This window comes from Aedes aegypti, chromosome 1 (genome assembly GCF_002204515.2).
Source record: "Aedes aegypti strain LVP_AGWG chromosome 1, AaegL5.0 Primary Assembly, whole genome shotgun sequence".
Lineage (NCBI taxonomy): Eukaryota > Metazoa > Arthropoda > Insecta > Diptera > Culicidae > Aedes > Aedes aegypti.
The window spans coordinates 197,743,244-197,761,620 of NC_035107.1; the positions used below are offsets into that span (position 1 = coordinate 197,743,244).

The 18,377-nt window shown below is 36.7% G+C and overlaps 1 protein-coding gene across 9 annotated transcripts in view; it reads left to right on the plus strand.

The window, feature by feature from the left end:
* The first annotated feature begins 382 nt into the window (after positions 1-382).
* Positions 383-18,377, plus strand: part of LOC5569269 (complexin) — an 865,751-nt gene continuing 847,756 nt past the window's right edge. For 4 of the 9 annotated variants that reach the window (XM_021856799.1, XM_021856811.1, XM_021856763.1 and 1 more), the window contains exon 1: positions 383-662. The gene's annotated coding sequence lies outside the window, so the exon portion shown is untranslated. Of the gene's footprint in view, positions 663-783; positions 882-1,396; positions 1,422-1,486; positions 1,972-18,377 lie in introns of those variants that run through there. The other 5 variants (XM_021856779.1, XM_021856794.1, XM_021856785.1 and 2 more) reach the window with 5 other exon arrangements.

An 18,377-nucleotide genomic window follows, 5' to 3' on the forward strand; every position in this document is an offset into this window, starting at 1 on the left:
AACACACAACTTCAGGAAAAATAACACGGACGAGACAAAAGCCGTACTAGAATACGCTCCACTCATCATCACGGGTTGCCGTTTTCGTTCCGTTTTTTCGATGGTGCAAAAGTGCTGTATGTGTCTCTATTTTCCTCGGTTTTTGGGTTCATCGTACAGTGACCCCACGCAGTTGAATCACCCACAATTTATGAATCAGCTGCTTTCAAAAGACAAAATTATTATCAAACTTGTCACAAAACATCACAGAATTATTTTTACACATAGTTTCTTATCAGTAAAAATAATTCTGTGATGTTTTGTGACAAGTTTGATAATAATTTTGTTTTTTGAAGTCAGCTGATTCATAAATTGTGGGTGATTCAACTGCGTGGGGTCACTGTAGTCCTCGTCGTCGTCTCTTTACCGTGTTTATCGTCGTCCTTCCGGTTGTTCGTGGCAAAAGTTGGAGTCGGAGACGGTCCGGAAAACTGTCAGAAGTTCCTCGGTGCGGGAGTGTGTTGTGTTGTGTTTTTTCGGTGTCCAGAAAGTGTAAAGTTTTTTGGAAGGATTCAGTTCAGCGCTTCCGAGGAAAGTTTTCGTTCTAAGGTTGGTTTGACACAGATCAATTAGACGGAAGTGAGGCAGGCAATCCGCAGTGTAGTTTTCGATCTGCTGAAAAGGTGAGAATCGCCGTCGGAAGAACAATTCTTTCGGGAAAAAGTTGGTGAATTTCAGAAGGTGAACTTCCGTCAGTGCGTATTTAATTGGTATTGATTTTGTTTTGGTTGGAAAGCCGTGAAGAAATCTACCGGACAGAGATTAGATAATAGCTGCTGACACGCACGACTTCTCGATTGTAGGGCTATGAATTGGCCCCGTACACGCCAGGACAACCACACGTGAGCCTATCTAAAAAATCGGTAGTCTGTCCAAAGGGGGAGAAAGGGGGGTTGAATGCGCATGCGTCATTATTACGTCACCGTTTGTATTGTGGTGGCAGATGTGATTTGACAGCTACAGTGCTGAACAGAGAGTGATTATAATCGATGAGCATGAATGAAGATAGATGAAATGAGCAGATTCGATCGACTTTTGAATATGATTGTCCGATTGTGATAACCGCAAGTAGAAGATATGGATTTTAGAGTAAAAGCTTGACAAAGTGAAGAAGACAATTTTTACAGTGTATCGTTCGGGAGCTTTTGCTGGTGGAACAAACACGGACGAAAGGCAGTTGTATCGTAGTGTTCGTTGACAACTACAAGCACGTGGCGGGTGGTTTCTCTCATGCTCGCTCTGACTCCCCTTCGCACACGACGATTTCCATACAACGAAAACTCACGGCTGACGACGCATGGTGGTTCCCGAGCACGATCTCGCACGGTTCGCAGTCCGACTGGGACAGTAGTGTGTTCGCTCCCGCCGCCGTATAGTGACAGGTACCTACGAAACTCCACAAACCCAGAAACACGACGACACAGACTTTGGCGAGGTAGCATTACTGCGTGCAGCGTGCTCCGTATCGTGCGTGCGTGCCTCCGGGAACTCCCGAAACTTTACCCTTCCAAACCCACCGACGACTAGAACTCCTCCGCCCAACATTCCTAGAGGAAGGAAATTTATTCGAAAAAAAGCTCCCCTTTACAACTACTTCACATACGACGGCCGCTCTATCTCTATCTCACTCTGGTTCCCACTTTCTAACTGTGTGAACGTCGGTCATCAACTAAGCTTACTACAGTGTGTAGTTAATATTGAACCGTGTGGAGCATCTATCTCGGTGGGACCAAAGCAAGTGCAAGTGTGTGCGCCGTGAGGGAACCCCTTTCAGTGTGATTCGCATCAAGTCCCACCGCGTTCAGACACACAGTTCGGTTTGAGTTTCTGTACTGTGTGTGTTAACGAATCGAGTGTCGTGTCGTCGACGAGTGCGTTGTGCGGTGTTTATCGTGGTGTACAACTGAACTGGCTCAGCTATTGCCGCGGTTGGTGTGTTTACTTCCTGACGGTCGGCTGCCCATCTCCGGCGCAATCAGTTCCGAGCTGTAAACGGTTCCGGAGCTTCTTCCTCTGCTCGATCGGACAAAGCAATTGGAGTTGGAGAGATCTTCAACCGTTCACAAAGCTATCAAACGGTACGTGAAACAAATGGTCATGAATTCGACACCTCTGAACACACACCCACTTCACACTCATTCGAGAACACTGAACACCAACAATTTATTGCGTCGGGGGAACTGTATTGATTATAACGCCGAATATTGGACCAAACTTCAGAAGAAGTTGTGCCGAATTTTGATGATTTGATTATCAGCTAATTGACATATGACTGCATGTGAAACACTCCACGCGATGCCGTCATCTGAGCAAGCACCTCCTCTAATAATATCTGCTCACTGTTCAATGTGGTAGAAAAACAAAATCACTTTAAAACAGATGAGAAGAACAAATAAGACTAACACCTTTGACCAACGCTTATTAGCTCCATCCATACAGTACCATTCTTCGACTATAACGAACGTGATGCTGCAGGCAGGGTTGCCATGAGGTAACATGTGACTAATATCAAACATCCAAAATCGATTTTCTTGCATTCGTCATGTTTGGTTTTAGTTATTAGCCATTTGCCCATTGCTTGGTGTTGTATGGTTTCCGGCTCGTTTGGAAAACTAGCGTAGACTATTTATTGCACCGGTTGGCGACAAACGACGTATTGGCTATTTATTGCCAATCGCTCTGTTTTTCGCCAAACTGCAAAGGCACGTGACCAGAACAATTTTCCAAAGTATTTCCAGCTGATGTTTTATTGATCCGTAATTTGCTGTTTTGTCGTATCAATTTTCGCCATCCACTGTGAACGTGGGAACCTGGGTAAAGCAAAATGTGACGGGAGGAAAAGCTGTCGAATCGATTGATGTCATAAATGTTTTCTTGTGCAATTTTTAGCACAGTTGGAAAATGTGTATCGGTAAAGCGGTAAAGCCTTGCTGGAGGCGGCTAGTTTTTTTTTTTATTTCTTTTTTAGTGTTATTTCAAATATTACATTCATTTCTCATTCCTAGGTGTTCTTTGTTAGTCATCACTGTCTTTTTCGTGGTTAAAATTTGGTAAAAAAAAATATTAAGGTAAAGTAGAGGATAGAATATATTTTACCAAAATAAATATTTTTAAGATGAATTATTCTTCAAAAAATTTATGAAAAATAAACTGTTGCAATGTCTGGTAAAACATTCTGTTTATTTCCTGACGGAGACGGCGTACATGTTTCTTGAGGAATTCGAATGAATGAATGAATAATGGAAATACTGCAAAGATTTGCTGTTGAAAGTCCACAGTTGTCCATTGAGTTTCATTGCTTACCAGAATACCGTAAGATTTTTTACGACTTGTTGAAAACAGTGGTGAAGTCACGGTGGGAGTTTTAGGGTTCACCCCCAGAGCCAATATTATATAAAAAAATTTCAATATAAAATTGCCTTAAATTCAAATGGGTTTTCTTTTTTGACTCATTGCATCCTTAGATGTTAAATGAACTTTATTTTCGAAGGAAAAAGTAAGGTGTGTGTAGAAGTTGATTGCCGGTCCTAGACAAAGTTGTGGTTATTAGCATTTGTAAGTTTGTTGATGGACTCTATTGAACATGAATTATGTTGTGTTAGATACATATCATATTCTCATATCTTGTATCTCAGATTTGTGGGTTTTGATTAGTTTCCATCAGAATTTATGTTTCTAGTGTAAACATCTCTAACTTGAGATTTTTGAGATAGATCTCAAATGATTTTGCACTCGGTGGAGAGCTCGATTAAGATTTGAATACAAGAACAACAACCTTAATGATTAAAATTTGACTACAGTTTGAAAATAATTTTAATTTTATGTTTGAAATGGTCAAAATATGTTTAGAAATAAAATATTAAAAAATTTGCACGACCATTTTAGAAAATTTATTTTTTACTCATCGAGAAATGCGATTTTAGTGTAAATAAGGAGTTAACATATACTCAATAATTTTAGAGATGGGCCTAGTGTAGTGGTTCGAACATGTGCCTCCCGCGTCGAGAACCTGGGGTCGAATCTCATACGCAAGATATTCACTTATGATTTTATAGTGACGAGTGGAAAGTAAAGTCGTTGGCCCCGAGATGAGCATCTCGTTAAAGGGAAATAAGAATACACTCAATTTTTCAAATTTGTTTCTGTGGATATTCTAGATGATGAAATCTGGACTCTTGAAAATAAAATTAGAAAATAAGGCTTCCTTTTTGGTGACTAGCTTTGAATGCTAGCAACTTTTAAATTTATTTGTGAGAATTTACTAGATTTTCAAGAACGATGTGTATTGATATATTCTTCCAAAAATCGTTCTAGAGTAGAAGCACTGCCTAAGAAAAAAAAATGCTCATAGTTAAATGCAAGCTTTCAATCCATATTATGTATGGAAAACATTGGAATTGTGCTGGTTTAGAATGGGAACATTTTAAGCTTTCATAATCATAAATAATATTCACAGTTTCCTATCAAGCCCTGTCGACGACGATCAAGACTCTTAGTCGACGACTAAGAAGCTTTTCTCAGATTTTTTCTCAACGCCCTTTGGAACATCAAATGAAAACTCAAGATGTATCATCGACCTGAATTAATTTAACTTTGTTGTATCAGGTGCAACTAAACGCCCTGTGGTTTCTATTGATGGAAATTGTCAAGCTGTATCAACGCCCTGGAGTAAGTTGACCTTGTCTTGAATAGATCAGTTGCATTTAACGTCCTGGAATAGTTTGATCTTATTCTATATAGATCAGGTGCATATTAACGCCCTGTACGACATCAATTGATCCATCTGTGCCGACGCTCTGGAGTAACTTGACTTTGTTCCACATAGATCTTTGCGAGATCTGTAACATCTCAACGCCTTGTGGAAAATCAATCGAAATTTTCATGCTGTGTATCGACGCCCTGGAGTAATTTGACTTTATTTCAAGCAGATTAGGTGCATCTAAACGCCCTGAAGAATATCAATTGTAAAATACAAGCTTTCAAAACGCATAAGAGTAATTTGTTATTATCTTATGTAGATCATGTACACCCTGTATTAATTGAAAATTTCATGCAGGATCTAGACCCTGGACTAATGTGACCTTATCCTAAAGAGATCAGTTGCATATCAACGTCCTTCATGACATCAATCAAAATTGTTAAGCTCCATTGGCGTCATGGAGTTTGACCATGTCTTATTAAGGTCAGACCTGTAGGACATTAGCTGAAAATTCCAAGCAGTTTCAACGTTCTGGAGTAATTTGACCTTAATATGTATAGATCGGGTGCATCTCATCGTCCTGTAGGATATCAATTAAAGAAGATTCTATAAAATAAAATTGTCAAGCTCAGCAGTGCGCATCGTACCTTCGTGCTGTGCGTACACGAATTCTCTCTGCTTTTGGAAGTTTTTCTTTAAAAACTATCTAAAGCAGTAAAACAGTACTTTTCAGTGCTACAAAAACAGTACTTTTCAGTGCTAAAATTAAAAACGGTACTTTTCAGTACTATTTTTTCTACTATTGATCCCTTTACGATCCTTGTTTGGACCCGTGCTTTCGATTTTTCGTGGGACCCGTTGGCGAAAGCTAGCGGTGGTAATCCTTCTTGGACACCGTCTTGGGAAAAACCTCCGTTTATTCACTAAACATGGGTGAATCTCTGAATTCACAACTTCCTTCCAAAAAAGTGGGATTTAAAACTGTCACTAAACATGGCAAGAATGGAAGAAAGGACGCTTCTCCGGAATGCGAACTTTCTTCCAAGGGTGAATTGGATAATGTTGATAATTGCATCGAAATTTGCAAACGATTCGATGCTCTAGAGTCTAGACAAATTTTCCGAAGCAAAGAGTACCGCCTATCGTGGTCAGTTGTTCCGAATTTGCGGAATTCAGGCAGGAGATCTTGAACTCCATTAGGGGAATCAGGGTCCATTTCCAAATCGCAAAAAAGAGACTGTCGCGTTTTGCCGGAAACTCTTAAAGATTGCGAACTTCTTCTCAAACATCTTGAAGAGAAGAAGCACAATTTTTTTACTCATGACGACAAAACTGAACGTGTGTTCAAAGTCGTCTTGAAAGGTCTCTCAAGTGGCTATAAGTCACCTGAAGGGAGCAAAAATGGAATGCATTATTTACTTGGATTTTCCCCAGTCCAAGTAATCATTATGAAAAAAAAAAACAATCTGGCATTGTTCAGAAAGGGCTTTTTCAAGAATATTATTAAGTTCACTTTAACAAAAAAATCTAAATAATATTAAAACTTTAGAAAAATCTAGACTTATGTTCGATGTCCGTGTGACATGGGAACATTTCCAGAAAACTGGAGGAAATTACCAGAACCCCACTCAATGCCGTCGGTGCCAAAAGTGGGGCTATGGTACAAAAAATTGCCGCATGGATGCTAAATGCATGATTTGCGGAGGTTCTTCTCACGCTAAGGACGTCTGTCCAGTGAAGGAAGATACCACCAAATATATATGCTCGAATTGCGGCGGCAATCATAAGTCCAATTACGTTTTTCTAATGGATTCAATAAATAATAATTTAAATATTTTAAATTGGAATGCTCGTTCTTTGAGTGGTTGAGAGGACGAGCTGTTCAATTTTCTTACAGCCAATAACGTGCATATAGCAGTTATTACTGAAACATATTTAGGCGTATAAAACGTCAACTGTTCTCGTCATTTGGAACTTGAGTTTTTGAAACTTAAGGTGTTTCTGTTGAAACACAGCTTGATAAATATATTTTCATAGCTGCCTATTTGCCTTTTCAATGCTCTGGACAGCAAGTAAATTTGCTCCAAACTGACTTGAGAAAATTGACTCGCAATGAGTCAAATTTTTTTTGTCATTGGTGACTTTAATGCCAAACAACGGTCAAGGAATAGTTCTCAAAGTAATGCCTTACATGTTTTTCCTCTTCAAGAAATCCATCTACGGTTGACTTGGTCTTAACCGACTCTAGTCATCTTTGTAGCCAATTAGTTACTCATGCTGATTTTGATTCTGATAATGTCCCTGTTACATTTCAAATATCCCATGAAGCGATTCTCAATCCTATCAGCTCCACTTTCAATTATTTTCGTGCCGACTGGAATTTATGAGACATATATTGACTCTTATCTTGATGTTAACATTTCTTGACAAACAAAACTTGGTGTTGTCAATGCTCTTGAAACTTTAACAAATTCGATTGTTGAAGCCAGCAGCTTTGAAATTCCAAAATGTGAAGTAAAATTTGAATCCGCGATTATAGACGATGATCTTAAACTCTTGATCCGTCTCAAAAACGTGAGGAGAAGGCAATTTCAACGCACTCGCGATCCTGAAAATTATATGGCAGGATTTTCAGAAAGAAATCAAGAAACGTTTTTCACAATTAAGAAACAAAAATTTTGAAAATAAAATTTCTCACCCTGGCTTTGAGCCATTTTGGAAATTATCTAAAATTTTGAAAAAAAACCTCAGAAGCCAATACCGGTATTGAAAGAGGAAAACAAATTATCACCAACTAATTGCGAAAAAGCTCAAAAGCTTGCTATGCAGTTTGAAAGCGCACACAATTTTAATTTAGGACTTACTAGTCCAATTAAAAATCTAGTCACTCAGGACTATTCTCAATCAAGAGAACGTTTTCGAAAATGCTTGGGAGACTGATTTGGAAGAAGTGAGAACTATTATTAAAAAAATCAAAACTATGAAAGCTCCTGGCAATGATGGAATTTTCTACACCCTCATCAAGAAACTTCCAGAGAGTAGCTTAACATTCTTAGTTGATATATTCAACAAATGTTTTCAATTAGCGTATTTTCCTGACAAATGGAAAAATGCTAAGGTTGTTCCAATTTTAAAACCAGACAAAAATCCCGCAGAAGCTTCCAATCAGTTTGCTTTCCTCCATTAGTAAACTTTTTGAAATGGTAATTTTGAATAGAATGATGATCCACATCAACTAAAATTATTTTTTTTTTTGCCAATGAACAGTTCGGATTCCGCCATGGACATTCGACCACTCATCAACTTTTACGTGTAACAAATTTGATCCATTCCAACAAATCTGAAGGTTATTCTACTGGTCTTGCTCTTCTGGACATAGAAAAAGCATTCGACAGTGTTTGGTATGAAAGTTTGTTTGTAAAATAAAAAACTTTAATTTTCCAACATACATTGTTAGAATAATTCAAAGTTATTTGTCAAATCGTTCACTTTAGGTTAATTATCAGAGCTCTAGATCTGAAAGACTTTTTGTAAGAGCTGGTGCTCCCCAAGGCAGCATTTTGGGACCAATATTATACAATATTTTCACATCTGGCTTACCTGAATTAAATTGGAGATGTCAAAAATTCTTGTTTGCGGATGACACAGGCCTCTCCGCTAAAGGACGAAGTCTGCGTGTCATCTGTAGACGATTGCAAAAAAGTTTGGATATTTTTTCTTCAAACTTGCAAAAATGGAAGATTTCTCCTGATGATTCCAAAACTCAACTAATAATATTCCCACATAAACCAAAAGCTATTTATTTAAAACCTTCAAGTAGACATATTGTCACGATGAGAGGGGTTCCAATAAATTGGTCAGATGAAACCCTAGATACTTAAGGGCTCATGCTAGAAAAGAATTAAACTTTCAAAAATCACATTGAAGGCATTCAAGCCAAGTGTAACAAATATGTAAAATGTCTATATCCCCTTATTAATAGAAAATCAATGTCTTATGAACAAGCTTTTGAAATTCAAACAAATTTTCAGGCCAGCCTTGTTGTATGCTGTTCCAATATGGACTAGCTGTTGTAATACCAGGAAGAAAGCTCTGCAGAGAATCCAAAATAAAATTTTGAAAATGATTCTGAAGCTTCTTCCCTGGTATAATACCAATGAGTTACATAGAATATCCAATATTGAAACATTGGAACAAATGTCAAATAAAATAATTACTAACTTCAGGCAAAAATCGTTACAATCTCCTATTGCCACGATCAATGCGTAAGTTAGGTTAAGTAAATTGAAAACGTGTTTTTTCTCTTATAAGCAGGTGAAACCAACTCACCTGTAAACATCCGAACTGCTACGGCAAATTAAATGTAATATGTTGTTATCAAAATGTTAATAAAATCTTAAATTCGTTTTAGAAAATCAGGATGATAGTGTTGTCTAATAACACAAAACACCTAGATATAATCAAAGAATGTTATGTTTGGAATGATGCTTAGTCCATGTGGGAACCTCGATCCTAATGCAAAGAAGAAGTAGTAGTTATTTTCAAAAACAATATATATTTTTTGTGAACGCTGTTTTGTTTACTATGTGAATCTTGTGTAAGACAATAGAAACAATCCTCATATTTCTTCACATAAGAAGATAACGGTTTCTCCAACAGATTACGAATTCAAATATCCCACTTTAAGACACATTCCGACAATCAAGAGCATCACATTCATCTGCAACCCACTCTTCAAAATCGGTGACGATAACACCATCGACATTCAAAGTGCATATCCCAAGTCCATAAAGCACTCATGAGAGTGCTAATTGAGTACGGTCGAAGCTGTTCCAATTAGATATAGATCGAATCGAAATATCATAAATCATTCGCCACGTTGAGAACCAACTGCTGCTGCTCTCCTCTGATGCTAACTTTGGCCAGTGATAATATTCACATACGTGATTATTTACCCCATTTCCGACGGTCGGTCGTCGCTCTCGGGAAGAGGTATTCATGACGTTGCAGGTAACGGGTGCCGAGTGCATTATCTCGATTAGAGACATGATTTATCACGCAACTGCCATGATAAACACGTTCGTCCTGGAACGATTTGCGGAGGTCATGGGAGGGGAGGATTTAATAATCCAACCGATTAGTAGTAGGATAATCATCATGGTTTAAATTGTAAAATATGCTTGTAATGTAAAACATCAGTTTTTAATTATCTGGTTGGAAAAAGTATGTGCCCAATACGAAGCTTTTGTGCTGGAATAAAAGTAGAGTGATAGAGTGGAGAAAGGATTCTCAACATTATCAAAATCTTTGTACTGTATTTTACTTTTAATTGCTTCACATTCTTACTAAAATTTGAAATAATTCTTGTACTTAGTGTTCTTATGAGCATACTCGCAGTTATTGAGTGAAAGCTTTGTTTACTCCTGCTATTTTGTATAGCCTCAGAGTCCGCGGCTACAAAGCAAAGCCATGCTGAAGGTGTCTGGGTTCGAATCCCGGTCGGTCCAGGATCTTTTCGTAATGGAAATTTCCTTGACTTTCCTGGGCAAAGAGTATAATCGTACCTGCCACACGATATACGAATTAGAGTTCCCAATCCCGGAAACATTTCCCGGGAAATGAGATCCATCCAATGAACTCACCTAATTTAGTAAAACTCTTGATGATGCTTGAAATTTAGAAGCATTGAACTGAAACTTCGCAAGTAATTTTAGAATATTATGAGGAACGTTTTATTCAGGTCGAGATAAAATCTGCGATGGTTGAGAAAAAAGAACATGCTTATCTATAATCATACTAGTGGTCTCGGCAAACCTTGTCTTGCCATGTAGGCTGTTGAAAAATGACATGCAATCTTCCATACAAAATAACAGATTAGTTTTCTTTCGTTTTATCGACTATTCCGGAGACTTTTCTATATGTTTTCTGTGCACGAACATGTTGCAACCATTCAACAACGCAACAGTGAAATAATTTCATGAATCCGTTGACTCGTCCTCAATCGTTTCGTATTTTATAAAAGATATCTGTAACACGATTGGGCATTGAATATGTTGTCTCTAGATAGAAAATTTAAAGACATACCTTTTAAAATCGTTTTATTTTTAATTCCGAACATGACTCATATTTTGAACAGTGATGATTTCAAAGGTAATACAGTCAGCTCTACCTTAGTATATGTCACATATCTCCATATCGAGTTAGAGAGCCAAAGTAAAATAAGAATTCCTAACTTGATCAAGGCTACCATGATGATGCTTTGAAACACAGTATTATGTTCCATAACACAATACCTCCCTACGATGCGATGTTCCTTCATACATTGAGTCATAAAAAGTGGACTGTTCTTGATATTTTCACAACGTTTTAATGTAAAGGACAAGAATCATAAAAGGATTGATCAATTGTGAAGAAATATTGCTGGCTTTCTTAAAAAATCTATTTTACAACTCGAGTGTTTGGAATATGAGTCATGTTCGGAATTCGAGACAAAACTGTACTTACTAGTTTGATTGTTGAATCAAAAAGTAGACGACAGTGTTGGCAGGGTTGCCACATATATATGTAGATTATCTGTATTTGTTGAATATTTTGGGACCAAGAATCTGTAAAAAAAACACAGGTTTTTTTTGCAAAAATGCAGATATACAGATTTTGGAATTTTGGATACCGAATTTTTATTTATTAATTACCAAAAATATACAGATTCATACAAATATTTGAGCAAAACCGGAAATATATATTTTTGAATTTCTTGGGTTTTTGTCGTTTCTATCTTCATTCTGTAGAATTGAAAATACAGATATTTTGCTCCAGGATACAGAAATACAGATAATTCAAGGAGAAAAAATTCATTTTACCAATTAAGACTTAACCAATTTTTTAAGACGCTTTACATTTCAGACAAAACAACCATACTCAATCTTCGTATTCTTTTTCTCAATATTAGTTACTGTGGTAAGCTGTGTGCAATGCATTCCATTTATGTTAACGCACATTATACAATAAACAGAATAACAAACTCGAAAGCTCACGCTGCGCATACAACTAAATATTTGTTTACGTTCAGTCTCATTCGCACATCTTGCTTTTTGTTGGGTAGTCATCATCGCTTGCGTAGTGGTTTTGGGTGGGCCGATCAGTCATGCGCGTGGAAACTATTTCCACTGATAATCGTAGCTGGTATGAACTGATCTATGAAAGCTCCAGAAAGCTTGTAAAGGTGGCTTAATGAGGTGATCTCGATCAGTTTACTCACCAAGAGCTGGAAACTTACACAGTATAGGACAACAGAAATGCAAACGATCTCGGTGTTACATAAATATTGTAAAATATATATTTTCAGCTTACAATCGCATATGTGGTTAGTGCACAATGTTCGGGCTCCATATAAAGAGGCGGCCAACAGTACGAAGAATGATTTTGAGATTTATATGTTTTTTTATCATTTTAAATTAAACCTATGGTCCTTGATTAGAATTGAACTAAATTTTAAATTTCCTGAACTTTTATGCAGTCTTGGATGAAGTCAAAAAAATAAAAAATTTGATAATGAAATAGAGTACAGAATTCATAATTAAGGAATGCTACATTTCCATAATTTTATGCACCGTCTACAAGTTCAACACATCTTCATAGGCGTGAAAAGCCATTAGACTTTGGGACGCCGTGGCCATTGGAGGTGGTGGATCGAATAGAGATAGTTACCTATAGAGGAAAAGTATCGCTGGTGTCGCTGTCGATATTCGTCCTCTATAGTTTTCTACTTCTATTGTAGAACGCTCACGATTTACGTAATTTTCCAAGACCTTTCGAACAATCAGTTTCCATTATCAACCGTTGAGCGACAACACAGGAGTTTGAATTCCACTCATTCACCTTGCTACGCTGTGTTTTCAAGTATCTCAAACTTCCATTACAAGCTGGTAGTGGAGAACTGTGAAATCGAATGGAAAATCAGAAAAAAACGGGAATTACTTGAGAATAAGATGATATATTGAAAGTAAAGAACAGAAATCAAGTATATTGTGTATATGTAGCATTATGTGTTTGTTTTGTCATCCGCAACGCTTTTCCGCTTCAAATTTTCGATTTTACTATTTCTGAAAAAGAACCATCTCCTTTGCTATTTCAATTTTGACTGCCTCCTAATAGTTCAGGTATATTTTGCAAATATAACGTTTTCTTTCCAGATTGAAACTACATAGAACTCAGATAAAACACGAAGATTCAAAATGTAACTTATAGGAGAAAATTAAGTTCACCATGCTAATAAGTTAACATGCTTTTACTGTTTAACTTGAGTATGTAAACAGTATGTAGTTTTAACCCGTATAGGCCTGAGTGAAAGCAAAAATAATAAAACTCTTACCACTCAGCAAATACTTAACGGATTCAAGTAATTTTTTTGTCAGCATACTGGCCCACATATCTAGTTTCTAGAAGTGGTCGGAGGAACTCGAGAATATTCCTGTAGCCGGAGTTATTGCGGTGGGTCACTGGGTCAAGTCGGGTAGAAAAAGGCGTTTTTTTGGTACATGCCAAGTTGTCTTAATTTATTTCCAATGGCAATAATTTTAATTTGAATAAATCATTAAGATCTGATATTCAACATTATAAATAAAGAGTATTGAACCGTTTAGAATATTGTGGATGTGACCACTCGGACTTAATGCCCTGAAGAACCGGCTCTAGATTTGTTAGGTACTAAACTGTTTCAAATATCTAAAAGTATAGATCGAACATAATAGGTCACTAAAATGCGTTCCCATAAGCTTGTCACAGATGTTGAGATACAAATTGTGCATTTAATCCTAAATTTGAGGCATCCCGGGCACCTGGAAATGGTCATTTGTAGGATCCAACAACTGCAGTTGACATAATTATTCAATTTGATCGATTGTCAGAAGGTTTACGTTGATGCGTTTTTCTTAAAACTCCTTGATATAGTGGCCACATTATAGCCAATTCTGGAAATTATCTGTGACTTAAAATTTGCCTACCTCCAGGGGCACAGAAGCACACAACCCTTGACACCCGACCTGACCCAGTGATCCACCGCAATAACTCCGGCCACATGAACATTCCCGAGATCCTATGACCACTTTTAGAAACTAGATATGTGTACCAGTATACTGACAAAAAATAATTTAAATCCGTTAGGTATTCGCTGAGCGGTGAGAGTTTTAGTAATTTTTCTTTCACTCAGGCCTATACGGGTTAAATGTTGTGTTGGTTACACATTCAACCAAAATAATATTATAATCAACTCTTGAAGCCAAAAAGTCAAACAGAATTAATGCCCGTTTGAAAATATCGATTATTTGTTACTCAGCATTCCATTTGCCTTCTTTATCCAAACCTCTAAACGGGTAAAACATATTATCAGTAAAAATCCCAAGATGTTAACATGAAATACCTTCTCTGTTACAGTTAAAGCTGTATGGCTATCGCCAAATATAAATATTGAAACGTGTTTTTTCCTATAGAGCTGTCGACCTCCAATTTACACGCTGTTACCGCTGTTCGAACATTTGAGCCGCTACACAAAATCGAAATATTAAAAGTCTCAACTCCAACTAAATTTACGACTGAGTAATATATGTTTATAGCATAGCATAGCATAGCATAGACTGACTGTACATATCAATGGTTGCTACTCCGTGATTGATCGAAACTGGTAAGAATTGCACTACGATCCAAATGAATAAGGGATGGGAGTTTCCGCTTACTCTCGAAGTGCAATTTTAGCAGATCTAATATTATTGATCAATAACGGCGCCGGCCAAGTCCTTACAGTCAGTTGGGATGGGGAAGGAATGTTAGGGTGTAATGATTGTTGCTTCTAGAGACCGAGAATACCTCTGCATCTCCACAATCACCACGGGAAGGGTGTTTATTAGTGAGGGAGGAAAAGATCTGGGAGTCACCTCTGGTCGATGATGCGATCCATGGATAAGGGGGAAATATACGACTTATATTTAAAGCTAGTATTGTATTTTTGTCTCGAGAAGTTTTTGGTAGAAGCTTTAAAAAATACGTCAACATTTATAATGTCGAACAATTCAAAAGATGTTAATGACGAAAACTGAAAATTACATGTATATATTTTAAATTATATGAAACAGAAATAACGCCGACACTTGTAGTGACGAACTATACATAGTTTGTTTGAAAATTATATATGAGTATTACTGTGCATTTTGTCTCGATATGGTAGAAGTTTTAAAAAATACGTCAACATTCACAATGTCGAACAATTCAAAAGATAATTTTTAATAATGTCAAAAAGAGAAAAATATATGTTAATTGAAAATGTATAAGAAAAAAGCATAATGCCGACACTTATAGTGACGAACCATACAAAGTTTGTTTTAATATTACATAAAAGTTACGCTTTCAAGAAAAAAAATGTTATCACAAGCATGAAACGAACTCACCAGTTGGGTAATCCATCCTCGACTGAACACAAAACTGGCACTGACAGCAAAACTTCTTGGCGTCCCGAAAACAAACCGGCTTGCTTGTGCCTACTCAAATACCTACCCAGCAAGACGCTCCAAAACACCCAGCAAGACGCTCGGCGACGAAACCACGCGCGAAACCGTGAGCAAAACCTATCTGACGACGCAAAATCGAACCGTCCTGCTTGGGCTTCACGAAGAACTACCTAGCAAGACGCCCAAAAAAAAATCTCCGGCAACGAAAACACGCGCGAAACCGTGAGCAAAATCTATCGGACAATGCAAAACCGAACTGTCCTGCTTGGGCTTCACGAAGCACTCCATCCTGCACCACACCATGAAGCACTGTTTAAGTCAGGTCCACCGCCAGAGCGGGCAGCGTCTACTCTAAATTTACGACTGAGTAATATATGTTCATAGAGAAAAAACATGAGTTAATTCCCAAAAACAGTTTTCACGCCACTAGGGTTGTCATGTCTATTACGGCCTTAACCATCGAATCGTCACCCGTTCAATGGCGTAGTTGGTTAACGCGCCCAGTCTAGGGATCGAAGCCCACCAGAACGATTCTATCTCAATTTGTCCAAATTGACTTTTGTGTATACGACCTTCAGTTTTTTTTTCAAAAACAGTTTTCAACTAGGAGATTGGAATAGATATAAATGAAGGACATTTACTTTACGCATGTGACTTCGGGATTTATAGACAAAAATTGAATCAAAAGCGATCTTAGAATGTTTGTGATTTTACTGTAACGATTTTTTTTTAACAATAATTGTTGGCGCGAAGGAAAAGCTGGTTACCCTAGATGACGGCATACATTGTTTGGCTGGTAGAATAACGGAATGTAAAGTAGTTGTTGAATGAGATAGAGCGAATTTAGAAGCAGTTTAATTAAATAAAGGTTTGAAACCAATCAAAGAGGCGTAAAGAAACACTGATAATTGTAAGTAACAATACTGTTAAAATATTGATAATTCAATGAATAATAATTTGCAGTTCAAGCTGATCATCGAAATTTAATGTGTTTTGTTCTGTTCTGAAATACGGTGCACTGCTTGTGGTTGAATCATCGCAACAATAATATTAACTGTACAAAATATTTATATTTATTATTTGAAGATTTTCTCATCTCATTTTCTCTCGATGCAATGGAAGACACATAGAGAGAAAATTCCTTGATGGGATTGTTAGAAAAACTTTCCGGTTTTGTGTAGCTTCAAAGTTCTAATGTAGCTGCCAAAGTTCTACCATCGAATCAAAAAAATGAAACTATAAGAGCTAAAAAATGAACGTGAAATGAAAATCGGTTTTCAATGCAGATATCGAACATATTCATCTCAAGTTATGAGGAAATCTTGATGGTTCAACAAATTTGGCATAATATAAATAAAACATATGTAGTTTGATACCTTTTCTTGTAGGGGAAAATCATTAATTTTCGACCTACAATAAATCCCAACGCCAACTTGAGGGTTTCCATACAAAGTAGGCCAAAATCGTATGAATATGTCAAAAAGTGCTGCGTTGAAAATTAATGCTCTTACCCTTTAATGAGCCACAGTTTGCGTTTTGACTTGAACTGGGCGTTCATGAGCAGATATCTGTTATGCCGTTTTCCAACTCTGCTAAATAGACGAAAAACAAAATTTTAGGGTGCTTTCAAAGGTATCATTGAACCCTACTGATGATTATACAGGAAATCAGCGGATATATTTCGAAACAGCAATTATCGATCACAAAATCTTGAAGCTTGTTATACAATTTGTAGTCATATTAAATAACTTAAGAGTTCGGTTTTCTAGATAACAATACGACTACAAATAGATCATACGAATTTTGCTGATTGTAAAACGTGCTTCGGTGAATTTCATCGTCTATTTGGAATATTAATGACAAAAAAAGGTTTGACAGTAGGTAGAAGGTATTAGAAGTTTCAAAACTATATATTGCTTTTGCATGTCAAACAGGGATGATCTAGAAAATTTTAAAATAAATATTCAACATGCGGCCTGATTATCTCATAACCTATTTTTCAAAAAACAAAAAAAAAAAAAAAGATGAGGAAGGCAAGCCCCCTCTGGCCCCTCCTTTCTTACGCCAATGCACATCTTTCGAGCATGAGGACAGAAAACATATTTGGTTAAAGTTTTAGTAGTATTCAGTATTACAATCAAGTGATTTTCATTCATTTTTACGTGAAAAAAAAACTTTGCGTCATGTCGCCACCATTACGAATAAAACACATCATAAAGCATTCATAGAAATTACAAAAAACGTTTAATTATTTTGCAGAAAGTTGCTGATTTTCAAGTTAGAGCTTTTTGAATATTTCAATGTTTTATATATGTGTTTAAGATATATTTCGTGCTAAATTCATTTAAAATATATGCATACACACTTCATCACATTTTGATAAAAGTATATTGCATTTATAATAAAAACTAACTTTCAAATTAATGGTTAAAAAAAGATACGAAATATGTGAATAGTCCCTTCTAAAACACCAAATTCAGATAACATTTTTCTTCGTTTAAGGCGAAAAAATTGATTGTGGCCAAACTTTTTTTTTCAGACCATTGTGCAGTTTATACAGTTAGTGACAAAAGTTAGTAATCCAATGTTTATTACATTGCATCATTTTTTCTAAGAGTTTCAGAAGGTTCTTCATAGTCAAAAATAAGTAAAAATAAGTGTTTTTAATCCAAAAACGTTAAGTGGTAGGTAGTTAGTATATTCTACAAGTTTGCGTCACTTCTGAAAGTAAATAACTTTGCTGAACAAACCAGCTACACAACTTATAATTTCTGAATTGACAAAAGCTCGCTTGGTCACTGTAAGGCCTGGCACTCCAATTTTCTCAAATGACTTGCTGCACTAAGCTGGGAAGCTGGTTCTGTTCCAGTTGGGACGTAAAGCTAGGAAAAATAAGAAGAATAAATTTTACCTGCGGTTCCAAATCATTAAAAATCAACAAATTTAGGTATTATGATGTGTTGCTACTGTAAGTATACGTAAACCCCATTGAAAATGTATGCATTACAGTCTAAAAAGAACCTAATCACTTCATCATGAAGTCAGCTGTTCTCTGCTGTTTTGATTGAAATTCGACAAATATCTGTGATCCCAAGTTGGGATTCCCAACACCCACACCTCCAAATCGAATGAAGAAAGCT